The following is a 20835-nucleotide window of genomic DNA, read 5'->3' as shown; positions in this document are numbered from 1 at the left end:
TGTATACACGTCTGCGTAAACGAAATAAAAAAAAATGTAACAAATGTACGACTTTCAAAAAGAAAGCAAGCAAAACATTGGTCAAACATTTGTTAAGGTCACACATAATATAAATAAACTCGAACGAATGAACGGGTCACTAAATCCGTTCTTGGTTGATATGCTCGTTTTGTTCTCTTGTTTGGCACAATAATCTAAACACGCAGTTTGTGGCTTTAAAACATGTCTCGTTCTGTTACTATAATAAAAAGTACTTCATCAACTTTTATTTCTTTTTTTAATTAATTAAACTAACCATAACTAGCAAAACTCGTCAGTACTTTTGTCTTAACCTTGTTCACATTTGTTTGTATCGGACCGCTACTGGTAGTTTCGGCTTAGAATATAATACGATAACCCTTTCTGTCCTAACTCAGTTTTCAAAACCAGTAAAGGCTGATACAATACTTGTTCGTGTGTGGAATGGGACAATAAAAAAACCAAAAAAAGAAAACGATGTTTAGACTTACAGCTTCCAGGTTAGTAACATAAATAACAAGGGAAATAGCGCCCCCTGTCAAGCTGCAGAAAGAAAAGCTTACAGCACCTGGTATTCCCAGGCGGTCTCCCATCCAAGTACTAACCAGGCCCGACCTTGCTTAGCTTCCGAGATCAGACGAGATCGGGCGTTCTCAAGGTGGTATGGCCGTAAGCGAACGACAATCTTGGTTTATCTCTTTCATAGTATTAAGTTAATATCATTCATGCAATGACAGGTTGGGGGAGGGATTTCCAGATCTCTAATTTGTCACAAACGTTAACATTTAAGCAGCTCTGGGCTCCACGTGTGCGGGCCCGTGTGTCCGTGTGTCTGTGTGTGTATATATAGCAGCATTAAAAGTGCCATTAGATTCTTGCGAAATTGTATGTTCACAAAGTAGTAGCCACACGTTGGCATTGAAAGTGTTAAGTTCTCAAAGGCATCCATTTTGTATATTACCCTCTTTTAGTTTGAATCTGCAGCAGTGTTGTAATGGATCTCAGCTTTACTACTGAGCTGTGTTGCCGTTGGAGGACTGTATGCCCTGAAACCAATTTGATGTTTATTCTACAAAATAAATCCCCCTTTCAAACAACTCGTGTGGTTCTTTAGGCTGAGCAGTACGGCAAGGGTCCCTCTCCTCCAGTTAGAGACAGCATACATGTGGTTACATGATACATGGATGAAGGCTTATTGTGACCTGTTCGACTCCTCGAGACCATCACTTTCAATTCAAACACAAAATGTCTTGTTTTCAATCGCTCGACAACACCCACAGTACAGAAATGTGCATTAATGATCAACAAAATGAGAATACGTTAAAAAAAAAAAAAAGATGTAAAGCTGGTAGATTCGTATCTCAGAGGAACGGGAAATTAAAACAAGGTAAAGGCAATCATCTAAATAAAGCTGAATCAATAACGGATAACGACATAGAACGTCTGTACAGAACTGAAACACTATGTTTTAAAAAAACAACTGTACCGCTGAACCTCGTCTTCTTTAATATTAGCAACTTTGTAACTTTGATACACGTGCCGCTGACTCGTTACTTTGTCTTCTCAAGATGAAACACTTCACAATACATGTACATAAAACACTTTGGTACTTTCTAGAACATTATACGCTCCGAAAGAAAAAACAAAATCTCATTCCCAGTCTGACAGAGCCACCTGCTGGAGATATATAGATAATCGCTAATTGCTTTCAATACCTGTGTTTTTAACTTTGACTATAACATCAGGGGAGAGCGCGAACGCGATTGCAGCCCTGCTTGTAAATCTGCTTGTATGTGGTTTTATGTTGTCTAATTAAAGTGTTTGTCTGCCAAGATATGATTTAAGGGGCTTAGTGGTCAGGTGGTTAAAGAAAAGCTCTTGTTACCGGGAGGTTCCTGGTTCAATCCCAGCTCAGCCACTGGCTCATTGTGTGTGACCCTGTCCCTGAGCAAGTCCCTTAACCTCCTTGTGCTCCTTCCTTCAAATGAGATGTAAAACCCAGGTCCTATTGTAAGTGACTCTGCAGCTGCAGCAGCAGCAGCAGCAGCAGCAGCAGCAGTTGTGATGCACAGTTTATCTGAATAAAAAACATCAACTAAATAAATAAAACTGATAAGCTCGAAAATGATTTCCAATTATTTAAAATAAAAATAAAAACTTTGATACAGACACTGCTAAGTCTTTACTTTTAGTCTTGTCAATAAAAAATAACGAAACATGGAAATAGATGTGCAGGAACCACGTAGCTATTTATTTGACAGTCAGAAAGCTAAAAACATTGAGCTCCTTTTAAAGAAAACCTGACTCCCTGTGTGACGAAGCCGCCTGCCGGAGAGTTGTTGAACAACTAGTGAGTGAGTTCCTTCCTCCGACGGGTTCGTGTTTGTTTCTGTCTTTGACCATAGTTTCAGGGGAGAGCGCGAACGCAGTCCCCCTACCAGAAATTATGCAGTCGAGATTCCCGCATTTGGGGAATTCGCAGGGGTCAGCACAGCCGGAGTGCAATGGCCGAGCCTCGCCCTGGGTGAACCACCTTCATGATCATGGTATCTCCCCTGCCAGGTAAGTATGAGTTGTACACATTGCGAGTCGTCACCCGTCCACAAGAGACATTTTTCAAAGAAACGGTGCCTACATCTGCAATTTAAAGAAACACTCTTTTCCTAATATAACATTTTCATTGTTATCATATCGCACTTTCCAGTCTGTTGGGTGTAATGGGTTCCTTCAGTTTTCAGTATAAGTATTTATAAATTGCATTCCCGTAATGCCTCTCGGTATATATTTGCATGCGCCTTTATCATTGGAGGACAAGATGCCAGGATTTACACAGGACGACGTCATTCGTGCAGCAGCATGTGAGATGTTCCGCAAAAGAAGCGACGGGTCTGTATACACGTCTGCGTAAACGAAATAAAAAAAAATGTAACAAATGTACGACTTTCAAAAAGAAAGCAAGCAAAACATTGGTCAAACATTTGTTAAGGTCACACATAATATAAATAAACTCGAACGAATGAACGGGTCACTAAATCCGTTCTTGGTTGATATGCTCGTTTTGTTCTCTTGTTTGGCACAATAATCTAAACACGCAGTTTGTGGCTTTAAAACATGTCTCGTTCTGTTACTATAATAAAAAGTACTTCATCAACTTTTATTTCTTTTTTTAATTAATTAAACTAACCATAACTAGCAAAACTCGTCAGTACTTTTGTCTTAACCCTGTTCACATTTGTTTGTATCGGACCGCTACTGGTAGTTTCGGCTTAGAATATAATACGATAACCCTTTCTGTCCTAACTCAGTTTTCAAAACCAGTAAAGGCTGATACAATACTTGTTCGTGTGTGGAATGGGACAATAAAAAAACAAAAAAAAGAAAACGATGTTTAGACTTACAGCTTCCAGGTTAGTAACATAAATAACAAGGGAAATAGCGCCCCCTGTCAAGCTGCAGAAAGAAAAGCTTACAGCACCTGGTATTCCCAGGCGGTCTCCCATCCAAGTACTAACCAGGCCTGACCTTGCTTAGCTTCCGAGATCAGACGAGATCGGGCGTTCTCAAGGTGGTATGGCCGTAAGCGAACGACAGTCTTGGTTTATCTCTTTCATAGTATTAAGTTAATATCATTCATGCAATGACAGGTTGGGGGAGGGATTTCCAGATCTCTAATTTGTCACAAACGTTAACATTTAAGCAGCTCTGGGCTCCACGTGTGCGGGCCCGTGTGTCCGTGTGTCTGTGTGTGTATATAGCAGCATTAAAAGTGCCATTAGATTCTTGCGAAATTGTATGTTCACAAAGTAGTAGCCACACGTTGGCATTGAAAGTGTTAAGTTCTCAAAGGCATCCATTTTGTATATTACCCTCTTTTAGTTTGAATCTGCAGCAGTGTTGTAATGGATCTCAGCTGTACTACTGAGCTGTGTTGCCCTTGGAGGACTGTATGCCCTGAAACCAATTTGATGTTTATTCTACAAAATAAATCCCCCTTTCAAACAACTCGTGTGGTTCTTTAGGCTGAGCAGTACGGCAAGGGTCCCTCTCCTCCAGTTAGAGACAGCATACATGTGGTTACATGATACATGGATGAAGGCTTATTGTGACCTGTTCGACTCCTCGAGACCATCACTTTCAATTCAAACACAAAATGTCTCGTTTTCAATCGCTCGACAACACCCACAGTACAGAAATGTGCATTAATGATCAACAAAATGAGAATACGTTAAAAAAAAAAAAAAAAAGATGTAAAGCTGGTAGATTCGTATCTCAGAGGAACGGGAAATTAAAACAAGGTAAAGGCAATCATCTAAATAAAGCTGAATCAATAACGGATAACGACATAGAACGTCTGTACAGAACTGAAACACTATGTTTTAAAAAAACAACTGTACCGCTGAACCTCGTCTTCTTTAATATTAGCAACTTTGTAACTTTGATACACGTGCCGCTGACTCGTTACTTTGTCTTCTCAAGATGAAACACTTCACAATACATGTACATAAAACACTTTGGTACTTTCTAGAACATTATACGCTCCGAAAGAAAAAACAAAATCTCATTCCCAGTCTGACAGAGCCACCTGCTGGAGATATATAGATAATCGCTAATTGCTTTCAATACCTGTGTTTTTAACTTTGACTATAACATCAGGGGAGAGCGCGAACGCGATTGCAGCCCTGCTTGTAAATCTGCTTGTATGTGGTTTTATGTTGTCTAATTAAAGTGTTTGTCTGCCAAGATATGATTTAAGGGGCTTAGTGGTCAGGTGGTTAAAGAAAAGCTCTTGTTACCGGGAGGTTCCTGGTTCAATCCCAGCTCAGCCACTGGCTCATTGTGTGTGACCCTGTCCCTGAGCAAGTCCCTTAACCTCCTTGTGCTCCTTCCTTCAAATGAGATGTAAAACCCAGGTCCTATTGTAAGTGACTCAGCAGCAGCAGCAGCAGCAGCAGTTGTGATGCACAGTTTATCTGTAAGTTGCTTTGAATAAAAAACATCAACTAAATAAATAAAACTGATAAGCTCGAAAATGATTTCCAATTATTTAAAATAAAAATAAAAACTTTGATACAGACACTGCTGAGTCTTTACTTTTAGTCTTGTCAATAAAAAATAACGAAACATGGAAATAGATGTGCAGGAACCACGTAGCTATTTATTTGACAGTCAGAAAGCTAAAAACATTGAGCTCCTTTTAAAGAAAACCTGACTCCCTGTGTGACGAAGCCGCCTGCCGGAGAGTTGTTGAACAACTAGTGAGTGAGTTCCTTCCTCCGACGGGTTCGTGTTTGTTTCTGTCTTTGACCATAGTTTCAGGGGAGAGCGCGAACGCAGTCCCCCACTACCAGAAATTATGCAGTCGAGATTCCCGCATTTGGGGAATTCGCAGGGGTCAGCACAGCCGGAGTGCAATGGCCGAGCCTCGCCCTGGGTGAACCTTTTTCTTTTTTTCTTTTTTTCTTTTTTTAAGATTTATTAAGTTCTTAACAAAATTACAAATCAAAATAAAATGACATATGTATTATACAAAAGACCATCATATTGTTACATATTACAAACATATTGCAAAAATTAACCTCCATAAATGCCTTCCCCTCACCCTTGTGCCCTAATTCGATATCTCCTGCTCCCCCAGAACCAATCAGAACCGGATCCTCTAATTAAACTAACACCTAAGAACAATTTGGGAAATCATCTGCTCCTTCTCCAGCCCCCAAATTTTACTCACTTCTTCTCTGGATCTGTGCCCCACGTCTCGTGCCACGTAATCCTTTGCTACAGAAAGTGCTAAAGCATATACTGCTTCTGCTGGCAAATCACATTTCTTCCATTGCAGTATGTTCCTTGCTTTCCACAACGCATCTTTTGTGGAATTGATAATCGCCCAGATCTTACAAAATTTCTCTTTACTTATCTTTATACCTAATAATCCATAAAGGATGCCATGTTCTGTCAAGATTATCTTTCTCTCTATTTTCTCCAACCAGATACACATCTTCTGCCACACTTCCTGTGCAAAGGAACAAGACCACATCAAATGATGTACCGTCTCTTCCCCCCAACATCCTGGCCTTATGCAAACAGGACTAGCTGTTCCACCACGTCGATATAAAAAGCTTCTTAGAGGAAGACACTGGTGGACCACACTCCAAGCCAAATCCCTATGGGCATTCAAGAGATAGGAGGCAGATACATTTCTCCACACCGTCCTACAGTCCTCCTCCACTAATGTCCCAACTGGGAGCAAAGCTAACCCTTCTGTGCAAACTAGCTGTTCCAGGCGAGCACAAGATATCTCCTCTAGGGCAAGACTATTTACTTTATATTTAACAATGAATGTTTTTACAAAATTATAAATAAAAGGCCGTTGTTCTGCGTATGGCACCTTTAAACTCAACCGCATTTTCCATAACTGACAAATAATCCCTTTTAACCAAAACCCTGCAAAGAAAGTCCATTTCCTAAGACTTTGGTTTGTACAAACACACCCTTTAACCACACAAGTCACAAAAATACAATGCAGTTTTTTCCCCCAAGTCAGGGACATTTTTCCCACCACAATTTAAAGTTTTATACATTATCTGTCTTTTAACCTTCTCACATTTACTGCCCCATAAAAACTGAAACATTGCTCTTTGTATAACAAAAAGACATTGGCGAGGTATTGGGAATATAGATGCTAAAAAAACCAGGGAAGACAACACCTCTGTCTTAATAACTAAAATCCTACCCGACAAAGTTAGTTCCCTCATACCCCACATACCAAGTTTCTGTTTTATTCTTGCAATTCTGCCCTCCCAATTCTTACTACTCATATTTGGCCCAAATAATACCCCTAAAATCTTTATGAAATCATACTTCTCCACTAAACCAAAATCAATCTTTGCTTCTTTCCAGTTTACATACCAGCATTCACTCTTCCCCATATTTATTTTGGATGAAGATGCTAAAGCAAATTTATCACAATGCCAAAAGACCTTGGTGACTGATGCATTGTCAGAACAGAAAACTGTTATGTCATCCATGTACAGGGTAACTTTAATATCCTGTTTCCCACTCCCAGGTGCAATTATTCCTGCAATACCACTGTCCTGCCTAATAGCACACGCCAAGGGCTCCATCCCCAACACAAAAAGTAATGGGGACAACGGACACCCCTGCCTTACCCCAGATAGTACCTTAAAAGGTTCAGACAAAACCCCATTTATTATTATCCTACTAAAACAATCCTTATACAACAAATGTATCCAGGAGCAGAAAGCAGGCCCAAAGTTCATTTTTACTAATATTGACATAATGAAGCTGTGGTTGAGACGATCAAAAGCCTTCTCCTGATCTAGACTTAAAAGACAAAGAGGCACATTCCTGTCCTTCGCATATTCTATTATATCTCTAACTAGAGCCAAATTATCAGCTAGTAACCGTCCTGGTATCCCGCAAGTTTGATCACTATTTACAACAGACGCAATTACAGATTGCAATCTTAAAAAAACTACCTTTGATAGGATCTTCAGGTCTACGCAAAGTAAAGTGACTGGCCTCCAATTCTTTATTTCTTTCTTGTCCCCTTTTTTATATAGTAAGGATATACAACCTTCTCTCATGGTTGATATCAATACACCTTTAGCCCAAGATTCATTATACACGTCCAAAAGATCCCCACCCACTAAATCCCAAAATAAGTCATAAAATTCGATTGGTAAACCATCTATCCCTGGTACCTTATTTTTTTAAAGCTTTTTACAGCCCTCCCCAGTTCTTCTAAACTTATCTCTTTCTCTAACTTCTGTCTCTCAGTATCACTTAATTTTACATCAATTTTACTTAAATAAAATTCTAACCAGGAACCTTCTATTTCCTTCACATCATATAACTCTTCATAAAAGGACTTAGCACAACCCAGAACAGCCTCACTAGAGGATTGTTCTACCCCATTTATATCCAATAAACTATGAATGACTTTTTTCCCTGGATTCATTTTCTTAAAAAAGAAGCGAGTGCACTTTTCATTTTCCTCACAAAAACGGACCCTACTACGAAAAATAATACTCCTACTAAAAGACCTGTACAGTTTGGACATCTTCATTTTAGTTATAGTTATATCATTAGCCACATCAAAACCATCTCTTAACATAATGTAGAGCCTCTGCAATTTACCCTGCAATTTCCCTAACTTATACCTTTCCCCTTTTGCAATTTTCCTCCCCTCGTTAATAAAAAAAAACTTTCACTCTCTTTTTAACATCCTCCCACCATTCTCCCACAGAATTATACAAACATTTTACGGTCTGCCAGTTCCTATACATTCCTCTAAATCTTTGCACAATCTTCTCCTCTTTTAACAAAAGTACATTTAATTTCCAAACACCCTTCCCAAACTTAGTTTTAGCTTGAATATCCAACTCTGTATATAGTAAAGAATGGTCTGAAAAAAAGACTGGATAAAGACTAAAATCCTCAACCTTAATGTCTTTGGAAATGAAAAAATAATCAATGCGAGATCTAACTGAAAAGTTACTGCTTGACCATGTAAAAAAATCCGAATCTGAAACTCTTACTCCAAATACATCTTTTAAATGAAAGTCCTCAATAATGGTCTGAAGTACTCTCGAGCTGCCATCTAGATAAAACTCAGTTTGGGATTTTCTATCTTTTTTCGAAAGTAAACAATTAAAGTCACCACCAATTATAATATTGAAATTGCAAACTAAAAGTGGTGATAGCCTACTCAACAAATCCAACCTCTCCGTCAAATCCACGGGACAATAAACATTAATTAAACGCACCTTTACCCCACACCAATCTATATCCACCACCAACAACCTCCCATCCACCACCCTTCTTATTGCCATTATGTCGAACCCCTTCCCTTTAAACAAGATTGCCACACCCGCTGCTCTGTTACTGTTGTCACCCGACCATACTGACAACCCCGAATCCCACATTTCTTCATATTTACAATAATTATCTTGATAAGGGATCCAACATTCCTGTAACAAAAAAATATCACCTTTCCTCTTTTTCAAAAAGTCCAAGACCGAAAGACGTTTAACAGGGTCCTTAATGCTTCTAACATTGACCGATACTAATGAAAGTACCATTGAAACAAGGAAAAGAAAGCAACCCCGGACAGATATCAAGTCTGTTTTCTCCCGCTTCTCCCTTTTTTCTTTTTCTTCCCTTTTGTACTCTCCATGCCTTCACTAGTCTCTATTTTCATGTGAGTAGCAGACGCAAAAGTACTTACATTATCAGAGTCTAAAAAAGATTGCCCTGAAACCGAAGCAGAGTCCGAACCTGCTTCTGACTCTGAATTGTCTGCCCCCTCTTTGTCCTTCATCTTTCTTTTCCTGCTCTCGGAGGCAGAGAAATCCATTTCTCCTTCCTCCTCATCACTCTGCTCAGAAAACCTCAGCCCCGGTAAATCTGATGTCCCCGGTAAAAAATCAGTTTCGCCCAAATCCTGTTCAGCCTCAACAGACCCAAGTGCTTCCACCAAAAGGTTTACTTCTTCTAACACCTTAAGTTCATTTGATTGTTGAGCAAACTGGACATTGATTTCTGTTGCAAAACTACAATCTTCAGTAGTCTCCGACACTGGTGCTGACTCTGGCTCAGGATCTAGCTTTGGCCCTGGCTCCGATTCTGGCTCCTGAAATAGATTCTCCAGACCCTCCACGGGCAGTTCCAACACTGAAGTTGGTTCTGGATCCACCTCAGCGGAGGATTCTGTTGGCTTCTCTGACAAATTAACAGCTCTCTGTTTCTTAACTCGATTAGCGTATGCAAAAGGACAGTCTCTGAAAACGTGATTTGACTCCCCACATAGGTTGCACTTCAAGGGGAGTTTACATTCATTGGGAAAATGGCCAAAAGCACCACAATTCCTGCAAAACTTCTGATCACAAGTGGCTGAAAAATGCCCAGTTTGTCCACAAGATCTGCATACTTTCGGCTGACCCATATAGAACACATATCCTCTACAAGAACCTATTTGAATAGTGTTAGGTAAGTGCTTGTAGTCTCCACTTACAATGTCTCTACGAAGTTTAACTTGAAACTTCCTTTCCCCGGTTTTCACGCCATCCTCGTCTTTTACCGTCGAGCCAACAATCACATCACAATATTGTGACAGCCAGGTTAAAATATCCTCATATTGTATCAGCTCCGAAAACATTACCACATGGATTACTTTTAACTCCCTTCTTGTCAATGGAACCATAGCAATATTCTTAAACTGGTCTCCAAATTTTTTAAACTTTTCTAAACAAACTTCAAACATGGCAAAAGTGGAAAAAATAACTTCAAAAGTTTTCTTACCAGGAAAGGCAAAGATGAAATCCAGATTTCTAGGGTGAAAACCCAGTCCTTTTTGCAACACATTCCTACTAAACTCCAATCGGTCCATAGCCAAGTCATTCAAAAGCTCAAAACGAATAGCATTCCGTCGCACTCCAAAAGCCGACATCTTCAAACGGCAGGTCCTCCAAAACAAAGGAACAAAAAAGGAATTCCTCAAAATCCATCCAACGAAATAGAATGAAAAATCCAACGTTCCTTCATGATCATGGTATCTCCCCTGCCAGGTAAGTATGAGTTGTACACATTGCGAGTCGTCACCCGTCCACAAGAGACATTTTTCAAAGAAACGGTGCCTACATCTGCAATTTAAAGAAACACTCTTTTCCTAATATAACATTTTCATTGTTATCATATCGCACTTTCCAGTCTGTTGGGTGTAATGGGTTCCTTCAGTTTTCAGTATAAGTATTTATAAATTGCATTCCCGTAATGCCTCTCGGTATATATTTGCATGCGCCTTTATCATTGGAGGACAAGATGCCAGGATTTACACAGGACGACATCATTCGTGCAGCAGCATGTGAGATGTTCCGCAAAAGAAGCGACGGGTCTGTATACACGTCTGCGTAAACGAAATAAAAAAAAATGTAACAAATGTACGACTTTCAAAAAGAAAGCAAGCAAAACATTGGTCAAACATTTGTTAAGGTCACACATAATATAAATAAACTCGAACGAATGAACGGGTCACTAAATCCGTTCTTGGTTGATATGCTCGTTTTGTTCTCTTGTTTGGCACAATAATCTAAACACGCAGTTTGTGGCTTTAAAACATGTCTCGTTCTGTTACTATAATAAAAAGTACTTCATCAACTTTTATTTCTTTTTTTAATTAATTAAACTAACCATAACTAGCAAAACTCGTCAGTACTTTTGTCTTAACCCTGTTCACATTTGTTTGTATCGGACCGCTACTAGTAGTTTCGGCTTAGAATATAATACGATAACCCTTTCTGTCCTAACTCAGTTTTCAAAACCAGTAAAGGCTGATACAATACTTGTTCGTGTGTGGAATGGGACAATAAAAAAACAAAAAAAAGAAAACGATGTTTAGACTTACAGCTTCCAGGTTAGTAACATAAATAACAAGGGAAATAGCGCCCCCTGTCAAGCTGCAGAAAGAAAAGCTTACAGCACCTGGTATTCCCAGGCGGTCTCCCATCCAAGTACTAACCAGGCCCGACCTTGCTTAGCTTCCGAGATCAGACGAGATCGGGCGTTCTCAAGGTGGTATGGCCGTAAGCGAACGACAGTCTTGGTTTATCTCTTTCATAGTATTAAGTTAATATCATTCATGCAATGACAGGTTGGGGGAGGGATTTCCAGATCTCTAATTTGTCACAAACGTTAACATTTAAGCAGCTCTGGGCTCCACGTGTGCGGGCCCGTGTGTCCGTGTGTCTGTGTGTGTATATAGCAGCATTAAAAGTGCCATTAGATTCTTGCGAAATTGTATGTTCACAAAGTAGTAGCCACACGTTGGCATTGAAAGTGTTAAGTTCTCAAAGGCATCCATTTTGTATATTACCCTCTTTTAGTTTGAATCTGCAGCAGTGTTGTAATGGATCTCAGCTGTACTACTGAGCTGTGTTGCCGTTGGAGGACTGTATGCCCTGAAACCAATTTGATGTTTATTCTACAAAATAAATCCCCCTTTCAAACAACTCGTGTGGTTCTTTAGGCTGAGCAGTACGGCAAGGGTCCCTCTCCTCCAGTTAGAGACAGCATACATGTGGTTACATGATACATGGATGAAGGCTTATTGTGACCTGTTCGACTCCTCGAGACCATCACTTTCAATTCAAACACAAAATGTCTCGTTTTCAATCGCTCGACAACACCCACAGTACAGAAATGTGCATTAATGATCAACAAAATGAGAATACGTTAAAAAAAAAAAAAAAAGATGTAAAGCTGGTAGATTCGTATCTCAGAGGAACGGGAAATTAAAACAAGGTAAAGGCAATCATCTAAATAAAGCTGAATCAATAACGGATAACGACATAGAACGTCTGTACAGAACTGAAACACTATGTTTTAAAAAAACAACTGTACCGCTGAACCTCGTCTTCTTTAATATTAGCAACTTTGTAACTTTGATACACGTGCCGCTGACTCGTTACTTTGTCTTCTCAAGATGAAACACTTCACAATACATGTACATAAAACACTTTGGTACTTTCTAGAACATTATACGCTCCGAAAGAAAAAACAAAATCTCATTCCCAGTCTGACAGAGCCACCTGCTGGAGATATATAGATAATCGCTAATTGCTTTCAATACCTGTGTTTTTAACTTTGACTATAACATCAGGGGAGAGCGCGAACGCGATTGCAGCCCTGCTTGTAAATCTGCTTGTATGTGGTTTTATGTTGTCTAATTAAAGTGTTTGTCTGCCAAGATATGATTTAAGGGGCTTAGTGGTCAGGTGGTTAAAGAAAAGCTCTTGTTACCGGGAGGTTCCTGGTTCAATCCCAGCTCAGCCACTGGCTCATTGTGTGTGACCCTGTCCCTGAGCAAGTCCCTTAACCTCCTTGTGCTCCTTCCTTCAAATGAGATGTAAAACCCAGGTCCTATTGTAAGTGACTCTGCAGCAGCAGCAGCAGCAGCAGCAGCAGCAGTTGTGATGCACAGTTTATCTGAATAAAAAACATCAACTAAATAAATAAAACTGATAAGCTCGAAAATGATTTCCAATTATTTAAAATAAAAATAAAAACTTTGATACAGACACTGCTGAGTCTTTACTTTTAGTCTTGTCAATAAAAAATAACGAAACATGGAAATAGATGTGCAGGAACCACGTAGCTATTTATTTGACAGTCAGAAAGCTAAAAACATTGAGCTCCTTTTAAAGAAAACCTGACTCCCTGTGTGACGAAGCCGCCTGCCGGAGAGTTGTTGAACAACTAGTGAGTGAGTTCCTTCCTCCGACGGGTTCGTGTTTGTTTCTGTCTTTGACCATAGTTTCAGGGGAGAGCGCGAACGCAGTCCCCCACTACCAGAAATTATGCAGTCGAGATTCCCGCATTTGGGGAATTCGCAGGGGTCAGCACAGCCGGAGTGCAATGGCCGAGCCTCGCCCTGGGTGAACCACCTTCATGATCATGGTATCTCCCCTGCCAGGTAAGTATGAGTTGTACACATTGCGAGTCGTCACCCGTCCACAAGAGACATTTTTCAAAGAAACGGTGCCTACATCTGCAATTTAAAGAAACACTCTTTTCCTAATATAACATTTTCATTGTTATCATATCGCACTTTCCAGTCTGTTGGGTGTAATGGGTTCCTTCAGTTTTCAGTATAAGTATTTATAAATTGCATTCCCGTAATGCCTCTCGGTATATATTTGCATGCGCCTTTATCATTGGAGGACAAGATGCCAGGATTTACACAGGACGACGTCATTCGTGCAGCAGCATGTGAGATGTTCCGCAAAAGAAGCGACGGGTCTGTATACACGTCTGCGTAAACGAAATAAAAAAAAATGTAACAAATGTACGACTTTCAAAAAGAAAGCAAGCAAAACATTGGTCAAACATTTGTTAAGGTCACACATAATATAAATAAACTCGAACGAATGAACGGGTCACTAAATCCGTTCTTGGTTGATATGCTCGTTTTGTTCTCTTGTTTGGCACAATAATCTAAACACGCAGTTTGTGGCTTTAAAACATGTCTCGTTCTGTTACTATAATAAAAAGTACTTCATCAACTTTTATTTCTTTTTTTAATTAATTAAACTAACCATAACTAGCAAAACTCGTCAGTACTTTTGTCTTAACCCTGTTCACATTTGTTTGTATCGGACCGCTACTGGTAGTTTCGGCTTAGAATATAATACAATAACCCTTTCTGTCCTAACTCAGTTTTCAAAACCAGTAAAGGCTGATACAATACTTGTTCGTGTGTGGAATGGGACAATAAAAAAACAAAAAAAAGAAAACGATGTTTAGACTTACAGCTTCCAGGTTAGTAACATAAATAACAAGGGAAATAGCGCCCCTTGTGTCAAGCTGCAGAAAGAAAAGCTTACAGCACCTGGTATTCCCAGGCGGACTCCCATCCAAGTACTAACCAGGCCCGACCTTGCTTAGCTTCCGAGATCAGACGAGATCGGGCGTTCTCAAGGTGGTATGGCCGTAAGCGAATGACAGTCTTGGTTTATCTCTTTCATAGTATTAAGTTAATATCATTCATGCAATGACAGGTTGGGGGAGGGATTTCCAGATCTCTAATTTGTCACAAACGTTAACATTTAAGCAGCTCTGGGCTCCACGTGTGCGGGCCCGTGTGTCCGTGTGTCTGTGTGTGTATATAGCAGCATTAAAAGTGCCATTAGATTCTTGCGAAATTGTATGTTCACAAAGTAGTAGCCACACGTTGGCATTGAAAGTGTTAAGTTCTCAAAGGCATCCATTTTGTATATTACCCTCTTTTAGTTTGAATCTGCAGCAGTGTTGTAATGGATCTCAGCTGTACTACTGAGCTGTGTTGCCGTTGGAGGACTGTATGCCCTGAAACCAATTTGATGTTTATTCTACAAAATAAATCCCCCTTTCAAACAACTCGTGTGGTTCTTTAGGCTGAGCAGTACGGCAAGGGTCCCTCTCCTCCAGTTAGAGACAGCATACATGTGGTTACATGATACATGGATGAAGGCTTATTGTGACCTGTTCGACTCCTCGAGACCATCACTTTCAATTCAAACACAAAATGTCTCGTTTTCAATCGCTCGACAACACCCACAGTACAGAAATGTGCATTAATGATCAACAAAATGAGAATACGTTAAAAAAAAAAAAAAAAAGATGTAAAGCTGGTAGATTCGTATCTCAGAGGAACGGGAAATTAAAACAAGGTAAAGGCAATCATCTAAATAAAGCTGAATCAATAACGGATAACGACATAGAACGTCTGTACACAACTGAAACACTATGTTTTAAAAAAACAACTGTACCGCTGAACCTCGTCTTCTTTAATATTAGCAACTTTGTAACTTTGATACACGTGCCGCTGACTCGTTACTTTGTCTTCTCAAGATGAAACACTTCACAATACATGTACATAAAACACTTTGGTACTTTCTAGAACATTATACGCTCCGAAAGAAAAAACAAAATCTCATTCCCAGTCTGACAGAGCCACCTGCTGGAGATATATAGATAATCGCTAATTGCTTTCAATACCTGTGTTTTTAACTTTGACTATAACATCAGGGGAGAGCGCGAACGCGATTGCAGCCCTGCTTGTAAATCTGCTTGTATGTGGTTTTATGTTGTCTAATTAAAGTGTTTGTCTGCCAAGATATGATTTAAGGGGCTTAGTGGTCAGGTGGTTAAAGAAAAGCTCTTGTTACCGGGAGGTTCCTGGTTCAATCCCAGCTCAGCCACTGGCTCATTGTGTGTGACCCTGTCCCTGAGCAAGTCCCTTAACCTCCTTGTGCTCCTTCCTTCAAATGAGATGTAAAACCCAGGTCCTATTGTAAGTGACTCTGCAGCAGCAGCAGCAGCAGCAGCAGCAGCAGCAGTTGTGATGCACAGTTTATCTGAATAAAAAACATCAACTAAATAAATAAAACTGATAAGCTCGAAAATGATTTCCAATTATTTAAAATAAAAATAAAAACTTTGATACAGACACTGCTGAGTCTTTACTTTTAGTCTTGTCAATAAAAAATAACGAAACATGGAAATAGATGTGCAGGAACCACGTAGCTATTTATTTGACAGTCAGAAAGCTAAAAACATTGAGCTCCTTTTAAAGAAAACCTGACTCCCTGTGTGACGAAGCCGCCTGACGGAGAGTTGTTGAACAACTAGTGAGTGAGTTCCTTCCTCCGACGGGTTCGTGTTTGTTTCTGTCTTTGACCATAGTTTCAGGGGAGAGCGCGAACGCAGTCCCCCACTACCAGAAATTATGCAGTCGAGATTCCCGCATTTGGGGAATTCGCAGGGGTCAGCACAGCCAGAGTGCAATGGCCGAGCCTCGCCCTGGGTGAACCACCTTCATGATCATGGTATCTCCCCTGCCAGGTAAGTATGAGTTGTACACATTGCGAGTCGTCACCCGTCCACAAGAGACATTTTTCAAAGAAACGGTGCCTACATCTGCAATTTAAAGAAACACTCTTTTCCTAATATAACATTTTCATTGTTATCATATCGCACTTTCCAGTCTGTTGGGTGTAATGGGTTCCTTCAGTTTTCAGTATAAGTATTTATAAATTGCATTCCCGTAATGCCTCTCGGTATATATTTGCATGCGCCTTTATCATTGGAGGACAAGATGCCAGGATTTACACAGGACGACGTCATTCGTGCAGCAGCATGTGAGATGTTCCGCAAAAGAAGCGACGGGTCTGTATACACGTCTGCGTAAACGAAATAAAAAAAAATGTAACAAATGTACGACTTTCAAAAAGAAAGCAAGCAAAACATTGGTCAAACATTTGTTAAGGTCACACATAATATAAATAAACTCGAACGAATGAACGGGTCACTAAATCCGTTCTTGGTTGATATGCTCGTTTTGTTCTCTTGTTTGGCACAATAATCTAAACACGCAGTTTGTGGCTTTAAAACATGTCTCGTTCTGTTACTATAATAAAAAGTACTTCATCAACTTTTATTTCTTTTTTTAATTAATTAAACTAACCATAACTAGCAAAACTCGTCAGTACTTTTGTCTTAACCCTGTTCACATTTGTTTGTATCGGACCGCTACTGGTAGTTTCGGCTTAGAATATAATACGATAACCCTTTCTGTCCTAACTCAGTTTTCAAAACCAGTAAAGGCTGATACAATACTTGTTCGTGTGTGGAATGGGACAATAAAAAAACAAAAAAAAGAAAACGATGTTTAGACTTACAGCTTCCAGGTTAGTAACATAAATAACAAGGGAAATAGCGCCCCCTGTCAAGCTGCAGAAAGAAAAGCTTACAGCACCTGGTATTCCCAGGCGGTCTCCCATCCAAGTACTAACCAGGCCCGACCTTGCTTAGCTTCCGAGATCAGACGAGATCGGGCGTTCTCAAGGTGGTATGGCCGTAAGCGAACGACAGTCTTGGTTTATCTCTTTCATAGTATTAAGTTAATATCATTCATGCAATGACAGGTTGGGGGAGGGATTTCCAGATCTCTAATTTGTCACAAACGTTAACATTTAAGCAGCTCTGGGCTCCACGTGTGCGGGCCCGTGTGTCCGTGTGTCTGTGTGTGTATATAGCAGCATTAAAAGTGCCATTAGATTCTTGCGAAATTGTATGTTCACAAAGTAGTAGCCACACGTTGGCATTGAAAGTGTTAAGTTCTCAAAGGCATCCATTTTGTATATTACCCTCTTTTAGTTTGAATCTGCAGCAGTGTTGTAATGGATCTCAGCTGTACTACTGAGCTGTGTTGCCGTTGGAGGACTGTATGCCCTGAAACCAATTTGATGTTTATTCTACAAAATAAATCCCCCTTTCAAACAACTCGTGTGGTTCTTTAGGCTGAGCAGTACGGCAAGGGTCCCTCTCCTCCAGTTAGAGACAGCATACATGTGGTTACATGATACATGGATGAAGGCTTATTGTGACCTGTTCGACTCCTCGAGACCATCACTTTCAATTCAAACACAAAATGTCTCGTTTTCAATCGCTCGACAACACCCACAGTACAGAAATGTGCATTAATGATCAACAAAATGAGAATACGTTAAAAAAAAAAAAAAAAGATGTAAAGCTGGTAGATTCGTATCTCAGAGGAACGGGAAATTAAAACAAGGTAAAGGCAATCATCTAAATAAAGCTGAATCAATAACGGATAACGACATAGAACGTCTGTACAGAACTGAAACACTATGTTTTAAAAAAACAACTGTACCGCTGAACCTCGTCTTCTTTAATATTAGCAACTTTGTAACTTTGATACACGTGCCGCTGACTCGTTACTTTGTCTTCTCAAGATGAAACACTTCACAATACATGTACATAAAACACTTTGGTACTTTCTAGAACATTATACGCTCCGAAAGAAAAAACAAAATCTCATTCCCAGTCTGACAGAGCCACCTGCTGGAGATATATAGATAATCGCTAATTGCTTTCAATACCTGTGTTTTTAACTTTGACTATAACATCAGGGGAGAGCGCGAACGCGATTGCAGCCCTGCTTGTAAATCTGCTTGTATGTGGTTTTATGTTGTCTAATTAAAGTGTTTGTCTGCCAAGATATGATTTAAGGGGCTTAGTGGTCAGGTGGTTAAAGAAAAGCTCTTGTTACCGGGAGGTTCCTGGTTCAATCCCAGCTCAGCCACTGGCTCATTGTGTGTGACCCTGTCCCTGAGCAAGTCCCTTAACCTCCTTGTGCTCCTTCCTTCAAATGAGATGTAAAACCCAGGTCCTATTGTAAGTGACTCTGCAGCAGCAGCAGCAGCAGCAGCAGCAGCAGCAGCAGCAGTTGTGATGCACAGTTTATCTGAATAAAAAACATCAACTAAATAAATAAAACTGATAAGCTCGAAAATGATTTCCAATTATTTAAAATAAAAATAAAAACTTTGATACAGACACTGCTGAGTCTTTACTTTTAGTCTTGTCAATAAAAAATAACGAAACATGGAAATAGATGTGCAGGAACCACGTAGCTATTTATTTGACAGTCAGAAAGCTAAAAACATTGAGCTCCTTTTAAAGAAAACCTGACTCCCTGTGTGACGAAGCCGCCTGCCGGAGAGTTGTTGAACAACTAGTGAGTGAGTTCCTTCCTCCGACGGGTTCGTGTTTGTTTCTGTCTTTGACCATAGTTTCAGGGGAGAGCGCGAACGCAGTCCCCCACTACCAGAAATTATGCAGTCGAGATTCCCGCATTTGGGGAATTCGCAGGGGTCAGCACAGCCGGAGTGCAATGGCCGAGCCTCGCCCTGGGTGAACCTTTTTTCTTTTTTTAAGATTTATTAAGTTCTTAACAAAATTACAAATCAAAATAAAATGACATATGTATTATACAAAAGACCATCATATTGTTACATATTACAAACATATTGCAAAAATTAACCTCCATAAATGCCTTCCCCTCACCCTTGTGCCCTAATTCGATATCTCCTGCTCCCCCAGAACCAATCAGAACCGGATCCTCTAATTAAACTAACACCTAAGAACAATTTGGGAAATCATCTGCTCCTTCTCCAGCCCCCAAATTTTACTCACTTCTTCTCTGGATCTGTGCCCCACGTCTCGTGCCACGTAATCCTTTGCTACAGAAAGTGCTAAAGCATATACTGCTTCTGCTGGCAAATCACATTTCTTCCATTGCAGTATGTTCCTTGCTTTCCACAACGCATCTTTTGTGGAATTGATAATCGCCCAGATCTTACAAAATTTCTCTTTACTTATCTTTATACCTAATAATCCATAAAGGATGCCATGTTCTGTCAAGATTATCTTTCTCTCTATTTTCTCCAACCAGATACACATCTTCTGCCACACTTCCTGTGCAAAGGAACAAGACCACATCAAATGATGTACCGTCTCTTCCCCCCAACATCCTGGCCTTATGCAAACAGGACTAGCTGTTCCACCACGTCGATATAAAAAGCTTCTTAGAGGAAGACACTGGTGGACCACACTCCAAGCCAAATCCCTATGGGCATTCAAGAGATAGGAGGCAGATACATTTCTCCACACCGTCCTACAGTCCTCCTCCACTAATGTCCCAACTGGGAGCAAAGCTAACCCTTCTGTGCAAACTAGCTGTTCCAGGCGAGCACAAGATATCTCCTCTAGGGCAAGACTATTTACTTTATATTTAACAATGAATGTTTTTACAAAATTATAAATAAAAGGCCGTTGTTCTGCGTATGGCACCTTTAAACTCAACCGCATTTTCCATAACTGACAAATAATCCCTTTTAACCAAAACCCTGCAAAGAAAGTCCATTTCCTAAGACTTTGGTTTGTACAAACACACCCTTTAACCACACAAGTCACAAAAATACAATGCAGTTTTTTCCCCAAGTCAGGGACATTTTTCCCACCACAATTTAAAGTTTTATACATTATCTGTCTTTTAACCTTCTCACATTTACTGCCCCATAAAAACTGAAACATTGCTCTTTGTATAACAAAAAGACATTGGCGAGGTATTGGGAATATAGATGCTAAAAAAACCAGGGAAGACAACACCTCTGTCTTAATAACTAAAATCCTACCCGACAAAGTTAGTTCCCTCATACCCCACATACCAAGTTTCTGTTTTATTCTTGCAATTCTGCCCTCCCAATTCTTACTACTCATATTTGGCCCAAATAATACCCCTAAAATCTTTATGAAATCATACTTCTCCACTAAACCAAAATCAATCTTTGCTTCTTTCCAGTTTACATACCAGCATTCACTCTTCCCCATATTTATTTTGGATGAAGATGCTAAAGCAAATTTATCACAATGCCAAAAGACCTTGGTGACTGATGC

At 39.9% G+C, this 20835-nt stretch overlaps 9 non-coding genes and 1 pseudogene across 9 annotated transcripts; all 10 read right to left on the bottom strand.

Annotated features, from left to right (window-relative positions):
* Positions 1-574: 574 nt before the first annotated feature.
* Positions 575-693, bottom strand: LOC131706591 (5S ribosomal RNA). Its single transcript, XR_009310662.1, has one exon. It is a non-coding gene; the product is annotated as a 5S ribosomal RNA (ribosomal RNA).
* Positions 694-2426: 1733 nt separating this feature from the next.
* LOC131707829 (U1 spliceosomal RNA) lies at positions 2427-2588 on the bottom strand. Its single transcript, XR_009311232.1, has one exon. It is a non-coding gene; the product is annotated as a U1 spliceosomal RNA (small nuclear RNA).
* An 893-nt stretch (positions 2589-3481) lies between these two features.
* On the bottom strand, positions 3482-3600 carry LOC131706788 (5S ribosomal RNA). The gene has a single exon (XR_009310793.1). It is a non-coding gene; the product is annotated as a 5S ribosomal RNA (ribosomal RNA).
* Positions 3601-5331: 1731 nt separating this feature from the next.
* Positions 5332-5466, bottom strand: LOC131707938 (U1 spliceosomal RNA; annotated as a pseudogene).
* Positions 5467-11505: 6039 nt separating this feature from the next.
* On the bottom strand, positions 11506-11624 carry LOC131706588 (5S ribosomal RNA). The gene has a single exon (XR_009310661.1). It is a non-coding gene; the product is annotated as a 5S ribosomal RNA (ribosomal RNA).
* A 1727-nt stretch (positions 11625-13351) lies between these two features.
* Positions 13352-13515, bottom strand: LOC131707264 (U1 spliceosomal RNA). Its single transcript, XR_009311063.1, has one exon. It is a non-coding gene; the product is annotated as a U1 spliceosomal RNA (small nuclear RNA).
* Positions 13516-14410: 895 nt separating this feature from the next.
* On the bottom strand, positions 14411-14529 carry LOC131706764 (5S ribosomal RNA). The gene has a single exon (XR_009310782.1). It is a non-coding gene; the product is annotated as a 5S ribosomal RNA (ribosomal RNA).
* Positions 14530-16260: 1731 nt separating this feature from the next.
* Positions 16261-16424, bottom strand: LOC131707467 (U1 spliceosomal RNA). Its single transcript, XR_009311199.1, has one exon. It is a non-coding gene; the product is annotated as a U1 spliceosomal RNA (small nuclear RNA).
* Positions 16425-17317: 893 nt separating this feature from the next.
* LOC131706587 (5S ribosomal RNA) lies at positions 17318-17436 on the bottom strand. The gene has a single exon (XR_009310660.1). It is a non-coding gene; the product is annotated as a 5S ribosomal RNA (ribosomal RNA).
* A 1736-nt stretch (positions 17437-19172) lies between these two features.
* Positions 19173-19331, bottom strand: LOC131707895 (U1 spliceosomal RNA). The gene has a single exon (XR_009311235.1). It is a non-coding gene; the product is annotated as a U1 spliceosomal RNA (small nuclear RNA).
* Between the last annotated feature and the right edge of the window lie 1504 nt (positions 19332-20835).

The sequence above is a fragment of the Acipenser ruthenus genome, chromosome 2 (assembly GCF_902713425.1).
Source record: "Acipenser ruthenus chromosome 2, fAciRut3.2 maternal haplotype, whole genome shotgun sequence".
Classification (NCBI taxonomy): domain Eukaryota; kingdom Metazoa; phylum Chordata; class Actinopteri; order Acipenseriformes; family Acipenseridae; genus Acipenser; species Acipenser ruthenus.
This window is presented reverse-complemented; position numbering and strand designations above follow the sequence as displayed.